Below are 14214 nucleotides of genomic sequence, written 5' to 3' on the forward strand. Positions count from 1 at the left end.
AGCTAGATATTAAACATTTCTATTAAAACTAATCCTTTAAAATAAAAACACCAACATATAGGTGATTAGAAGTTCACATAAATTTCATAAACACAAAGAGAAAATAGTTGGAGAAAAAGTCATTCAATTTTCTAATTGATTGAAAATATTAAATTAAAGAAAGAGCATCTAATATTATCAATAAGTATATTATTATAATTTTGAATTATGTTTTTCCTAGATGGAATGTGAACACAATAAATATACATGATCATTCTCAACAAATAGTCTCTTCTGTTCCTGACGGAATAATTAGGACTTCGTGAACTCTAGACAATAAGCAACAGGAACACTGCTTTAAAAAATTATAAAACATGTCTTCAGACATTAGAAAATAGGAAACACACATTGTGACCCCTACACGAATTTAATCGATGCAAATAAAAGTTGTGGTTGGTCCTAAAGACAATTTCTATATCATAGCACAAGTAGTGTCAATAAAGTCTTGCAAAGTGGAAATGTTTCAATGTGCAGACAGTCTCAGTGGCTGGAAGATGTAGAACTAAGTGCAGAGAGCCCAGTGAAATGCAATTCTTGGCAACTTCTTATTTTCTCCTTTGATCCTGACTTTGCACATTGGTTGAATTGTGAGGATCTTTTCAATAATGATATACAGTGGCAATCCACACAGAATGTTTTTGGCTATGATCATCAGTAAATGCTTCAAGTTCTCTTCACTTTCAGCAAGCAAATTAATCTGCTTAGCAAAGGTTATTAATGAGTCTTCCTCCAATCCTGATGGCAACTTCTTCTTTGTAGAGTTCAGATGATCAGATTAGTTATCAACATACAAATTGAGTAAATAGGGTGAAACGACACAATGCTGATGCACGTACTTTCCCTGATTTTATCACACCGTATCCCCTTATTTTCTTTGGACCATTACCTCAAAGTTAATGGAGAGGCTCAAAAGAAGCACCACTAAGTGTTCTGGAATTCCCATTCTTTGCAGTGTTATAAATAACTTTTTATGATCTACACAGCTGAATACTTTTGTAGATTTGATAAACACAGGTAAACGCGTTTCTTGTAGTCTTGTTTTGAGATCAGATTTATGTGAAATCTGTTTCACAGCATCTTCTTGAGCATCTGCCTTGGGATTCTGGCAGTTCCTTTCCCAAATTCTGATGTAATAGCTTTAAAATTATCTTGAGCAAAGCTTTACCTGTTTGTAATATTACGTACTGTTCAATAATCTCTTTATTCGATTCAGTCTCCATTCTTTGGAATGGGCACAAATTTGGATCTCTTCCAATATGTTGATCAGGAATCTCTCTTCCAAATTTCTTGACACACACTCCTGATTGCTCCCTTCATTGCAGCCATTTGTTGAAACATCTCAAATAGCATCCTATACATTTCAGGAACCGGCAGTGAAACTTAGGTTTCTTCCTTCAATACAGTCTCTTGATCATGCACTATGTCCTAAAATGGTTGATTGTCAACCAATTTGTTTCCATACAGTGATTGTATATTCTTTCCATCTAAGTTGGATGCTTCCTGAATCTTTCCTTTTTTTTGCTTTGCTCATAGAATCCTTCAATATTTCGACTTGAAATTTTGTTCTTTCAGCTTGGGAAAATGTGTGCATGCTCTTCCCTTTGGGTTTTACAATGCCAGGTCTTTATACATTTCATTCAACACTTTGCTTCTTGAACTACCTTTTACAATCTTCTGTTCAGTTCTTTACTTCATTGGTCCTTCCAATTCTCTGCTCAAGGGCAAATTTCAAAATCTCTCCCACATTGGTTTTGCTCTCTCCTGTCTTTTTAAAGAATTTTTGTTTCTTCATGCATTATGTCCTTGATGTCATTCCAGATGTCTGGCCTTTGGTCCTTAGTAGTCGATGTGTCAATTTTTTACTTGAAACGGTCTCTAAATACAAGTGGACTATTCTTAAGGTCCTGTTTTAGCTCTCTCAGCCTTGTTCCAATTTCCTTCACCTTCAACATGAATTTACCAAGGTGCAGTGGATGGTCGGCTCTACAGTAGTACTCTAACCTTGTTCTGACTGATGATATTGAGCTCTTCTAGCAAATCTTTCCACAAATACAGTTGACTTGGTTACTTTGTAGTCTATTCATTGATGTCCATGTGTATATTCACCATTTACTGGATTGAAAAGTATATTGTAAAGGATAAATCATTTACCATTGTAAAGAATAAATCATTTACCTTGAAAAAGTCTTTCATTCCATCTCCAATTATCATTTCTATCACCATTGCCTTATTTCTGTACCCTGGATCCTTCTCCATTTCTAACCTAAAAATTTCAATTACCACCATTTATCACTGTCCTCTGATTGCATTTTGCTCAATTGCGGGCTTCAGAAGTTAGTAAAAAATCTTCGATGTCCTCATCTTTGTCTGTATGTAAGTTAGCATCAGAGTTCGATTGCTCGGTCCCCTCCTAGACATGTAGACATTATCCCGTTACTGACAGCACTGTGCTTCAGGGTCGATCTTGAAACGTCCTTTTGAGTGATGACTGTAAAGCCAGTCCCTTCAGTTTGTCACCTGGTCCTAGGAGACCATAGAATTGTTTGGTCAGAAATGGCCTATACTATTTCAGCGTACCCAAACCTGCAATACTTACTCTTATGTATGTGTTCCATTTCATTTCTGATGCCTTTATTTTCCTAGATGCACAAGTCACACACACACATTCCAATTATTAGTACAGGCTTGCAGCTTTTCCCATATTGATTATAACTCATTGCCAAGAAGACCAAACTCCTGACAACGGGGCAAATAGTTAACAACAGAATAAATGGAGAAAAAATTGAAATTGTCCAGGGATTTGTCTTGCTTGGATCCATAACCAGTGCTCCTGGAAACAGTCAAGAAGCCAGAGACACGTTGCATTGGGTGCATGTGCTGCATAAGACCTCTTCAGGCTGCTGAGGACTCGGGCGTGCCTGACTCAAACCAGCGTATTTCCTGTCATCCCCTAGACATATGAAAGTCTGACAATCAATAAGGAATATTGAAGAAGAATTGATGCATTTGAATTGTGGTACTGGAGAAGAATATAGAAAGTATCATGGATTGCTAAAAGGACAAGCCAGTCTGTCTTGAAAAAGTACAGCTAACATGCTCCTTAAAGACAGGGATAGCAAGGCTGCTTCTTATTCCATCCTTTGGACTTATTGTCAGGGAAGACCCGTCACGGGGAAAGGGCATCATGCTTGATAAAGTAGCTGAGCAATGACAAGGAGGAAGCCTTAAACCAGATGGATGGACATGGTGGCTGAGAAAATGGGCTCAAGCATCTGAGCACCTGTGAGGATGGCAGAGCAGGAGGCAGTGTTTCATCCTCTTATGCACAAGGCCACTGTGGTTCAGAAGTGAGTCAAGAGCACCTAACGACAACAATAACATTTTATTAGCTGTCATGTTTTCATATTTTTATTCCATTCCAATTCAATTTGTGTTTCTTATGATGCTTTCAGTTTACTTGTTAAGTAAATTGGTAGAAACTGATGTACTGATTTTCATCAAGAAACATATATCACAGGTCATAGAGTCAATATACAGTAAAATGTAGAACCTTTTCTTGACTCTGTGCTACTTTCAGTTTAAGTGGGATAAATGAAGAAAAATCATTTAAATGGCAAGTAGTCAGTGTTTCTAACTCATATATACAGCATTGTTAGTTATATAGTGTGACCCTTTGATCCGCATTCCTCCATTGTGAACTATGGGTCTAGGCCTATTTGAAGACTGGTATGCTCATAAGGGAGGATTAATATTGTATAAATTTTAGTCCCCACCTTACTATGTCACCACTTTAGTTTCCTTGGGGATGTGTTCTAAAGATTAGTCATCATTCTTTGATGTCTGAAGATATCAAACACCTCCCTAAAATAAGCTGCCTCCGGAATTTAAGAACCCCTTGCTTCAGCTTAGTTGATAAAAACAAGAAGTTGGCATCATCTAACTGTTGAGACTATACCTGGTCCACTAAAAGTTTGCCAAAATGATTATTATTTCCTCTATCCAATATTTTGTTATTAGAAGGCTAAAAAAACCACACCTCCATTAACGCCCTGGACCTGGGTCTGGCTCCCCCATTTCCAACTTTGTGATGCCCTTTCCAACTAAGCTTGAAAAGAAGATTAGTGCTGAGTCACACAACGAGGAGCATCCATCCGAAGCCGATGACAGATCTCCGAAGAAACCGATGGCCCACTAAAATAGACATCTTGACTGTGCTGAGCTCCACTGGTCAGTGAAGTGGCAAAGTTCACTCTCTTGCTCTGTACACTTTGCATGGGTGGCCTCTGCCTGCCCTCTCGTTCTTGAGACATGAATAGGTGGCCTATTGTCTGACCCAATATACCATTGCCCGAGCCTGGTCAGTCAACACCCTGATTTAATGTGAATGGAACATGGGATGTTTAAACTTCATATTTTGGATTTTCCAGCCTCCACAACTATGAAAGGCATTTCTTTGATGGTTTGTGAGTTCTATGAGAATTTGCAGTGAATTTCATAATACTCATCATGAGAGAAAACGCCAAGGGAAGGCATGGTGGCTGATAACAAGGATAATGGAGTAGTATAGCATTTTGGAAAAGTTGGATATTTGGGATATGTCTAACCTGCACTTCATTGCAACTAGTCATGTTCTCATCCTTCTGAAACAGCAGTTCTCAACCTGTGGGTCGCAACCCCTTTGGGGGTGGAATGACCCTTTCACAGGGGTCGCCCAATTCATAACAGTAGCAAAATTACAGTGATGAAGTGGCAACAAAAATAATTTTATGACTGGGGAGACCACCACAACATGAAGACCTGTATTAAAGGGTTGCGGCATTAGGAAGGCTGAGAACCACTGTTCTAAAAGAAATTATTTTTGCAAAGTATTATAGGACAAGATGAAGATATCTGTTGGTAAAAAAGACAAGTTCAGAGATTACATAACTTCAAAGAGTTCAAAAATTAACCCTTGATTTAATTATAGGATTTATATATGGGACTTGAAGAAAATGAATGAGAATGGGACAACAGAGTACTTGACATGTTTTACTATAAAAAATTAAAATTCATAAAGATTATGAAGAACACTAAGTTCTTTTGAGTAAATTGTTTCTAGATAACTTGTTTTCTACAAATAAATTAAAATGGCACACATATATAATTTACATTTTTCTTTTAATTCCATATTTCCACAAATGTTTAGAAAAGTCTTCTACTAAAAAACCTAGCTCACTGCTATCAAAGGGCCTCTGACTCATCGTGGCCATGCCTGACACAGCAGAACTGCTTCAAAGAGCTTGTGACACGGTAAATCGTTCAAAGAGCACACAGTTAAAAGAGCACACAGTGAGTTCAAACTGCTTACCTGGGGTTAGCAGCCCAACGCATGACCTCATGACCTGCTAAATCAACAGGGCACACACATAAGACATATTTCTCTCTCTTTCTCACACACACACACACACACACACACACACATCACTCACTCTAGTAGCATGGTGGGTTGCAGTTGGGCAGCTGACCTTGAGCTGAGGGTTCAAGCCCATCAGCTGCCCTGAGGGAGAAAGATGAGACTTTCTGCACTTGTCAGAAACCCAAAAAAGCCAGTTCGGTTTTGCCCTATAGGATTACTATGAGTCAGAGCCAACTCAAAGGCTATCAGATATATGTGAATTATACCACAGGAAAGAGTCATGCTGTTATACGTCTTCATATGACATCCACACATCTCTATATGTCCTTTCAATGAATTCTTTTTAAAGTGGCACATTTACAAACAAAACGCTTCTATCACACAACAAACTGTAAAATACGTTTGCAGTACAGCATCTTTCTTTCAGCCCATAGCTATTAGGTAACATATGTTCAAGAGAATCAGTATTTATTTACCAACTAGAATAGAACCTAAAAGCAAATTTGGATTTTACAACCAACAGAGAGTATAATCTATTCTCTGCAGAAACCAATATTGCACCAATTATATGTTGAGTTAAGGGGAAGTTATTGGGCTCCTCAGGAGCTGCCTTGCCATCATTCAGCAGAACTCCACCGATTCAATGATTTCCCTCTTACCCAGACTAATGTTTGGAGACAGATTCTGATGCCTGTAATTAGTTGTTTGGGGATGCTTTAAGTGATACTGTATGATAAAGGATATTTTAAAATATGATTTATATGATGGAATACATTTTAGAGTTTCTGTCTAATTTTTCTAGAAAGATTATAAATAAAATGATTATATTATAACAATTTTCTATCAGAGTAAATACTTAAGAATATAGACTGAAATTATTATATTCAAAATGACATCTATAACTTAGAACAAATATAATTTTCTACTTCATTATGATAGTAACTAGTAAATTTCCTTAATATACTGAATGTAATACTTTAAATATTTTTAATTTTTTCATGTAAAAATTCACTTAAAAAATTGCATCTCTGGCTAGACTAGAGGGTGTATACATTGGTGCAGATAGCAACTGGAAACACAGGGACCAGGACAGATGACCCCTTCAGGACCAGTGGTGAGAGTGGCGATGCCTGGAGGATAGAGGGAATGTGGAGTGGAAAGGGAGAACCAATTACATGAATCTATGTATAACCTCCTTCTTGGTGGATGGACAACAGAGAAGGGGGTGAGGGGAGATGTCGGATAGAGTAAGATATGATCAAAATAATAATAATTTATGAATTATGAAGGGTTCATGAGGGAGGGGGTAGTGGAGAGAGAGGGGGAATGAGAAACTGACATTAAGGGCTCAAGTAGAAGACAAATGTTTTGAGAATCATGATGGCAACAAATGTACAAATGTGCTTGACACAGTGGATGGATGGATGGATGGATTGTGGTAAGAATTGTACGAGCCCCCAATAAATTTTTTTTAATTTTCATCTGTAGAATATACCATGTTTTTGCTGAAATCTGCCAAGTTTAGATCTTGAGATCAATACAGAAAAATTACAAAATTAACTGTGATAGAAGGCTGATTATAAAGAACTTTTACTTAGTACTTCCTTTAATATACAAAATTACAAATCTTAAATCGATCTGTGAGATATTTATGTACACAAATATAATATAATAATATAAAGTAATATATAGTTGATATCCATAGATATACTGCCATTGAGTTGATCCTGACTCATGGCAACCCTGAAGAACAGGTTAGAACTGCTCCTGTGAGTTTCTGAGACTTGAAATGTTTACAGGAGTATAAAGCTCCATCTTTTTCCCTCGGAGTGGCTAGTGGTTTCAAACTGCTGAGCTTGTAGATCGCAGCCAACTCCTAATTACTATGCTGCAGGACTACTTTAACATTCATAGTTGGGTTCTTTTTATAGACGAATAAACTGAAATTAAGATATTGATAAATTACATTAAAACCATTGAACTGAATTAAGAAACTGTCCATTATCATATAAATAAATGTGGAAATGTTTCAACAATTTTTGCTTTCTGAAAACTAAAGTAAAAACAGCAAGAGGTATTTCTTTCACAAATTTTTACAGATTAATTTGGTACTGTATTCCCAAAAAATTAAAATGAGCTTTCTTTACTATAGACTTTAATCTAAATTTAATTACTTCTACATGAAACATATAAAGTCATTATGCTTATCCTTGTTACATATCTGATATAATCATATTTTAAAATGTTGAGATTCTCCTAAAGCCATAGACAAGGTAAACAAAAATGTAGGTTTAAGCTGTAAATATATCTATTCGCAAAATATTTATTCTTTTTGTTATGTTAAGGTAGTAGGTGTATTATTTTTAGTTTGTTGATATGATGTGTCACATTTACATAGAGAGTTATTGATAAACATAGCAACAATTACTTTAAATTCATCAGATGGTATTAGTAGTACTGTATTACCCTGTCAGTTTGTGGCACTGTGGCGGCTTGCTTGTTGCTGTGATGTTGGAAGCTATACCACTTGTATTAAGCCAGGTTGACTAGAGGAACAAATCCAGTGACACGCATGTGTGTAGGAAGAGTTTTACATTGAGAAGAAATTGTGTATCAGGAAAATATCCCTGCTCAGTCCAACTCAAGTCCTTAAGTCTGAAACTAGGCCATAAGTCCCTCTTCAGACACACAGCCACATACAATAACACAGAATGTAGCAAGATCATAGCTGGTGGGTAAAAATCTTGTAGATCCAATGGTGATGGAAGCATCATAGGGCTGGCGCAGGTCTCAGCAGTGTGTCAATGGATATTAACTATATATTACTTTATATTATTATATTATATTTATGTACATAAATATAGTATAGAAAGCTGATTATAAAGAACTTTTCAGAAAGGTGAAGGCAGAGAGAGGGGGCTGGTTCCCAAGACCCTTCTTATAAGAAGGCCATACTCATGAGCAGGCACCATAGGTTGTGACCTGATTGACAGGCTAGACTCCACCCCTACACTTTATCAAGTTGACATGAAATTATGAAATTACCACAGCACTCTATGTCAAATACTAGCAGAGGGACCCATAATGAGGAGGTTTCAGCAGAGCTTCCAGAATAAGAACAAAGCAGGAAGAAGAAGTAGGCTGGCCACTTCGGAGGGATTAACCAATTGAAACCTTGCGTAGCAGAAGAACATGGTCTGATGCAGTGCCTGCAGATGAGCCCCTTGGATAAAAGGCATTCTTATTACCACTAGGGAAGAGCTGCCTCCTCAAATTAAAATCTACCTTAATTACATGGAAGAAGCATATATCAGGACCTTCAATTGCTAATGGGTCAGGACTCAAAATGAGAAGAAATAGCTGTGAGCGTCTATTATTAATAATTGGAAAGGGAGTTGTATGAAATACAATTCTAGGAGAATTGGAAGTTATCAAAACTGAAATGGAAACATAAAACTCAATATCCCAGGCATTACTGAGTTAAAAGTGGACTGGTCTTGGCCATTTAAATCAGACCACCATTCAGTGTTACAGAAATGGTGTCCCATAAATCAGAGGCACATTTCAAGATCTACCTTGGAGTATAATTCTGTATGTGATAAGTTAAGATTCATATGTCTACAAGGAATTCCATAAGGAATACCAACTATTATAATTTATATACCAATCCTTAAAGTCAATGAAGAAAAACATGAAGAATTCCACTTTTTTTTCATTCTGAAACTATGTAAACTTGCTGATTGAGATTTAAGATTAGAATATCAAAGTTTAAACAAACAGGGCAGATTAGTAGTTGGAAAATATGGCCTTGGAAATATAAATGAAGCTAGAGATAGGATGACAGAATTTGTAAAACAAAACAAAAACACAATGAATTCTTCTTTGCAAATAACTTTTTTGAACAGCACACATGGCAACCATACATGTGGACTAACCATTTAGAAACACAGGAAAATACCTGATTACATCTATGGGAAGATACAGAGGAGATCTTCAGTATCATAAACTAAAGTGAGTTCAAAGGTCAATTGTGAAACAGACCACGCTCATATGCAAGTTCAGGCTGAAACTGAAAACAAAACAAGTCTAAGAGCTAAAAAAAAATGAACATAAGCATGTACACTTGAATTTATAGATCATCTCCAGAAAGTATTTGGCACAATGGACTCCAATGACCAAAGGCCATGTGGTAGTTCCATAAACTGGTGTCAATTTGAGGATTGGGAGTGAATGGGTGGAATCTATCCTGTGAATCATTGTATAGCCAATGAGGCCTCTGTGTGGGCCTGGCCTTCTCCTGAGAATTCTGGGAAATCCTGCATTTCCTCCTGGGAGGCAGGAAATTCTCTCTCAGTTCACTCCCTGGGAGACATTGCAGCTGACAAGACAGATGGAACTGTGCTAGTGCCCTGAGCTGGAGAAGCCACATGGCCCTACCCTGATGCAACCCGACCTCTGAAGCAGGAGAGGTCACACAGAGACCCCTGCCAGCACTGAGATGCTTACAATGCCACTGGATCCAAAGACTTTCTACCCACTGGATCCAAAGACTTTCTACTTGCATTCGGCATCATTGCATGTGTTCCATGAGTCTGAAGAGAACTTTATAGATTGATATTGGGCATATGGTCTAATATTGGACTTATGAGCTTGGACTGGGCTGGGTTGGGATGCTTTCTTAATGTACAATTACCCTTTATATAAAACTATCTGACACATATATAGTTTCTATGAATTTGTTTCTATAGGCTCTTAACCATAGACTAGTTAAAGCAAGTGGAAGAAATGATGAAGTGATAGAGAATCTCACTAAGCAGCATGTGTTAGTCCTGGGTACTTTAGAGAAACAAATCCACAGAAACTCATGTATAAGAGAGAGTATTATATAAAGGTTAAGTGTGCATCAAGAAAACATCCCAACCCAGTGCTGCCCAAGCCCACAAGTCCAACATTAACCCATTAACTCAAATGTCCAACACCAATCCACAAAGTCCTCTTCCATCTCACAAAACACACGCAAGGATGCTGACTGAAGGAGGAAAGCCGAGTTAGTGAACGTGTAAGCATCTCAGTGCTGGCATGAGTCTCCACACGGCTGCTTCAGCACCCAGGGCTGCATCGGGTTAGGTCCATGTGGCTTCTCCTCGGGGATGTCTTTCAGGAAGTGAGCCTTCCCAGCTGAAGCAGGCAGCTGCACCCTGGTGCGACCATCACAAAGCAAGAGATCCGAGAACTAGAAAGGTGAAGCTCGCTGAGCCATTTATCCCTCTGCCCTTCAATTAACCCCCCATGTGTTTATCACCCTGGTTGGCACAATTAACTAACTACCTCACAACACAAGACAAAGTAAAGCATTGTAACAAAATGGGCGAATACTGGAGTTAAGAAACCAAAAACGAGAGACCAGGCTCAGCATATAGAAAGCGGAAATAATAGAACACAAAACAAAAAACATTCTTGAGACGTAATATTGCCGAATTTTATGGGGAAAATGTTGAATAATGAAGGGAACACTGAATGGTACCAAAACCATTGGTGGAAGACTGGAGGAATACATAGTCACTGCATTAAACATAGTTGACTTACATTTAACCATTTCAAGAGGTGGCACATGATTAAGAACTGACATTATTGAGGGAAGCAATCCTGCCGCACTGAAGGCATTAGCAGAAAAAGAAGGCTCCAGGGATTAAATGCAAACCAAGTGACATGTTTCAACAAGCTGAGGCAGACCAGGAATTTCAACAGATTCACAAGGCTATGCCAAGAAATTTGGAAACAGCAACCTGGCCAACTGACTGGAAGAGATCCATATCTGGGCCCATTACAAATAAAAGTCCAAAAGAATGTAGAAGTATTTTTTAAATATCAATATTTCACACAAGTCAAACCTTACTGAAGATAATTATGATATAGTTGCTGTAACATATTAAAAGGGAGCTACCAGACATTCAAGCATGATTCAAAAGACAACATGAATGAAGAATATAATTGCTGAGACTAGATTGACCTTGAATGAAAGCAGAAAATACCAAAAATGTCTACTTGAGCTCTACTGGGGCAAAGGCCTTGACTTTGTAGATCACCGGTTTTCAACCTGTGGGACACAACCCCTTTTGGGATCGAATGACACTTTCACAGGGGTTGCCCGATTTATAACAGTAGCAAATTACAATGTAATGTAGCAACAAAAATAATTTGATGGCCGGGGGTGGTCACCACAAAATGAGGAACTGTCTTAAAGAGCCATGATATTAGGAAGATTGAGAACTACTGCCATAGATCTTAAACAATATGGACAATACTGCACAGGTAGCAATTCTAGACTAGTTCTGTGTGTTTATGATCCAACAGACTGTTTAATCTATAGAACAATATCTTTGATATCATATGACATCAACTGTTCCAGCATATGATACAATAATAGATATAGTAGTACATTGAAAGGGAGCTACTGGAGCAGCGGTTCCCCACCTTCCTCATGCCATGACCCTTTAATACAGTTCCTCACATTGTGGTGACCCCCAACCATAAAATTAGTTTTGTTGCTACTTCATAACTGTATTTTTTCTACTGTTGTGAATCGTAATGTAAATATCTGATATGCAGGATGTATTTTCATTGTTACAAATTGAACATAAACAATTAAAGCACACTGATTAATCACAAAACAATATGTAATTATATGTATTGTGAAATCTTTATGTGTTTTCTGATGATCTTAGGTGACCCCTATGAAAGGGTCATTTGACCCCTGAAGGGGTTTCAACCCACAGTTTGAGAACCACTGTGCCAGAGAGTCAGGCCAAATACAGAAAATGACACAGAGCAAGGGATATCATTGCTGATGTCAGATTGACCCTGGCTGAAAGGAAAGAATGCCACAAAGATGTTTACTTCTGCTTTATTGATGGTGCCAAGGCATTTAACTGTATGAATCATAATAATCTCAGGCAACCTTGACAGGAATGAGGATTCTAGAACACTCATAGTGCTCTGGAAGAACTTGTACCTGGAACGGGAAGCAGTTGTGCGAATGGAAAAAGGGAACAATGAATGGTTAAAATCAAGAAAGATGTTAGTCAGAGTTGTATCCTTTCAACATACTTATTCAATCTCTATGCTGAGCAAATTATCCAAGACCATCAGGATTGTGTGAAGAAGATGCAGCATCAGGAATGGAGAGAGGCGTATTAATCACCTACAATATGCAGATTTGCTGAAAGTGAGGAGGACTGCAAGCCCCGGATGAAGATCCAGAATGGCCGCCTTCAGGATGGATTGTGACTCAATGGAAAGAAACCCCAGTCCTCACAACTGGATCAATGGGTAACATGATAAATGGAGAAAAGGTTCCATTTGTCACGCAGTTGGCCTTGCTTGGATCCATAATCTATGCACATAAAATCAGCAGTCAAGAGATAAAAGGACACATTGTATTGGGTATATCTGCTGCACAAGAAGGCTTTAAAGTATTGGAAATCAAGGATATTACTTTGAGAACTAAACTGCACCTGACCCAAACAAGGCTATTTCAATCACCTCTGACACATGTGAAAGCTGGACATCAAATGAGGAAGACTGAAGAATCATTGATGGATTTGAATTGTGGTGCTAGACAGGAATAATGAAAGTGCCATGGAACGTCAAAAGGACAAACTAATCTGTGTTGTAAAGAAATATGAGCAGAGTGTTCTTTAAAGGCAAAGGTGGCGAGCTTTCATCTTACATACGCTGGACATATTGTTGAAGAGACCAGTCTCTAGAAAAGGACACCATGGTTGGTAATGCGGACGGGCATCCAAAAAGAGGAGGTGTTCAAGGAGACAGATTGACACAGTGGCTGCAATAATGGGCTCAGGTATTGAAGCAATTGTGAGGATGGTGCAGGACTGGGCTTCTATGGTGCAGAGGGTCACTGTGGTTGGAGCCAACTCAGTGGCAGCAAGCAAACACATGACGGGCCTATGTATGAGACCAAGTGGCAGTCTTCGGAAATAACAAGGGGTTGCTGCTTGGTTTAAAACTAAGAAGCATATACATTGAGGTTGCATTCTTTCTCCATATTTGCTCAATCTACATGTTGAGCAAATAATCCAAGAAGTCAGATTATATGAAAAAGAATTCAGCATCGATTCAAGGGAGGTTTATTAACAACCTGTGATACACAGGTGGTGTCGCCTGCTTGCTGAAAGTGGAAAATTGTAGCACTCTCTGATGAAGACCAACAACTACAGTGTTTAGGATGCAATGCAACTCAAAGGAAACAAAAATCTTCGCAACTGAACCAATAAGCATAATAATCATCAAAGAAATGATTGATGTAAAGGCTTTCATTTTACTTGGATTCACAATCAATGTTCATGGAAATAGGCCCCAATAAATTACACACTTTATTGCACTGGGCAAATCTGCTGCACAAGGTCTCTTTCAAATGTTCAAGTGCAAAGGGGTCACTTTGAGGACCAAGGTGCACTTTACCCAGACAGACAATAATGTTTTCAATTGCTGCCTGTTCATGTGAAAGCTGGTGAATGAATAAAAAATACCAGAAGATGAAATACATTTACATTATGGTGTGGTGAAGAATGCTGCAAGCCTGGATTGGCAGTAGAACAAACAAAATAGTCTTGTAGAAAGCTCAAAGTTCTCTGTAGAAGTAAAGATGTCAAGCCTTTAGCTCGTGTACTTTGGACATGTTATCAGGAGAGATCAGGTCCTGCAAAAGGACATCCTATTTGGTAATGTAGAGGGGGAGGGAAAAAAGAGAAAAACCCTCA

General features: G+C 38.1%; 1 protein-coding gene across 1 annotated transcript in view; it reads right to left on the reverse strand.

Moving 5' to 3' along the window:
- LRFN5 (leucine rich repeat and fibronectin type III domain containing 5) overlaps nt 1-14214 on the reverse strand; it is a 344519-nt gene that overhangs the window by 20102 nt on the left and 310203 nt on the right. The gene's annotated exons all lie outside the window — the stretch shown is intronic.

This window comes from Tenrec ecaudatus, chromosome 14 (assembly GCF_050624435.1).
Source record: "Tenrec ecaudatus isolate mTenEca1 chromosome 14, mTenEca1.hap1, whole genome shotgun sequence".
NCBI classification, from domain to species: domain Eukaryota; kingdom Metazoa; phylum Chordata; class Mammalia; order Afrosoricida; family Tenrecidae; genus Tenrec; species Tenrec ecaudatus.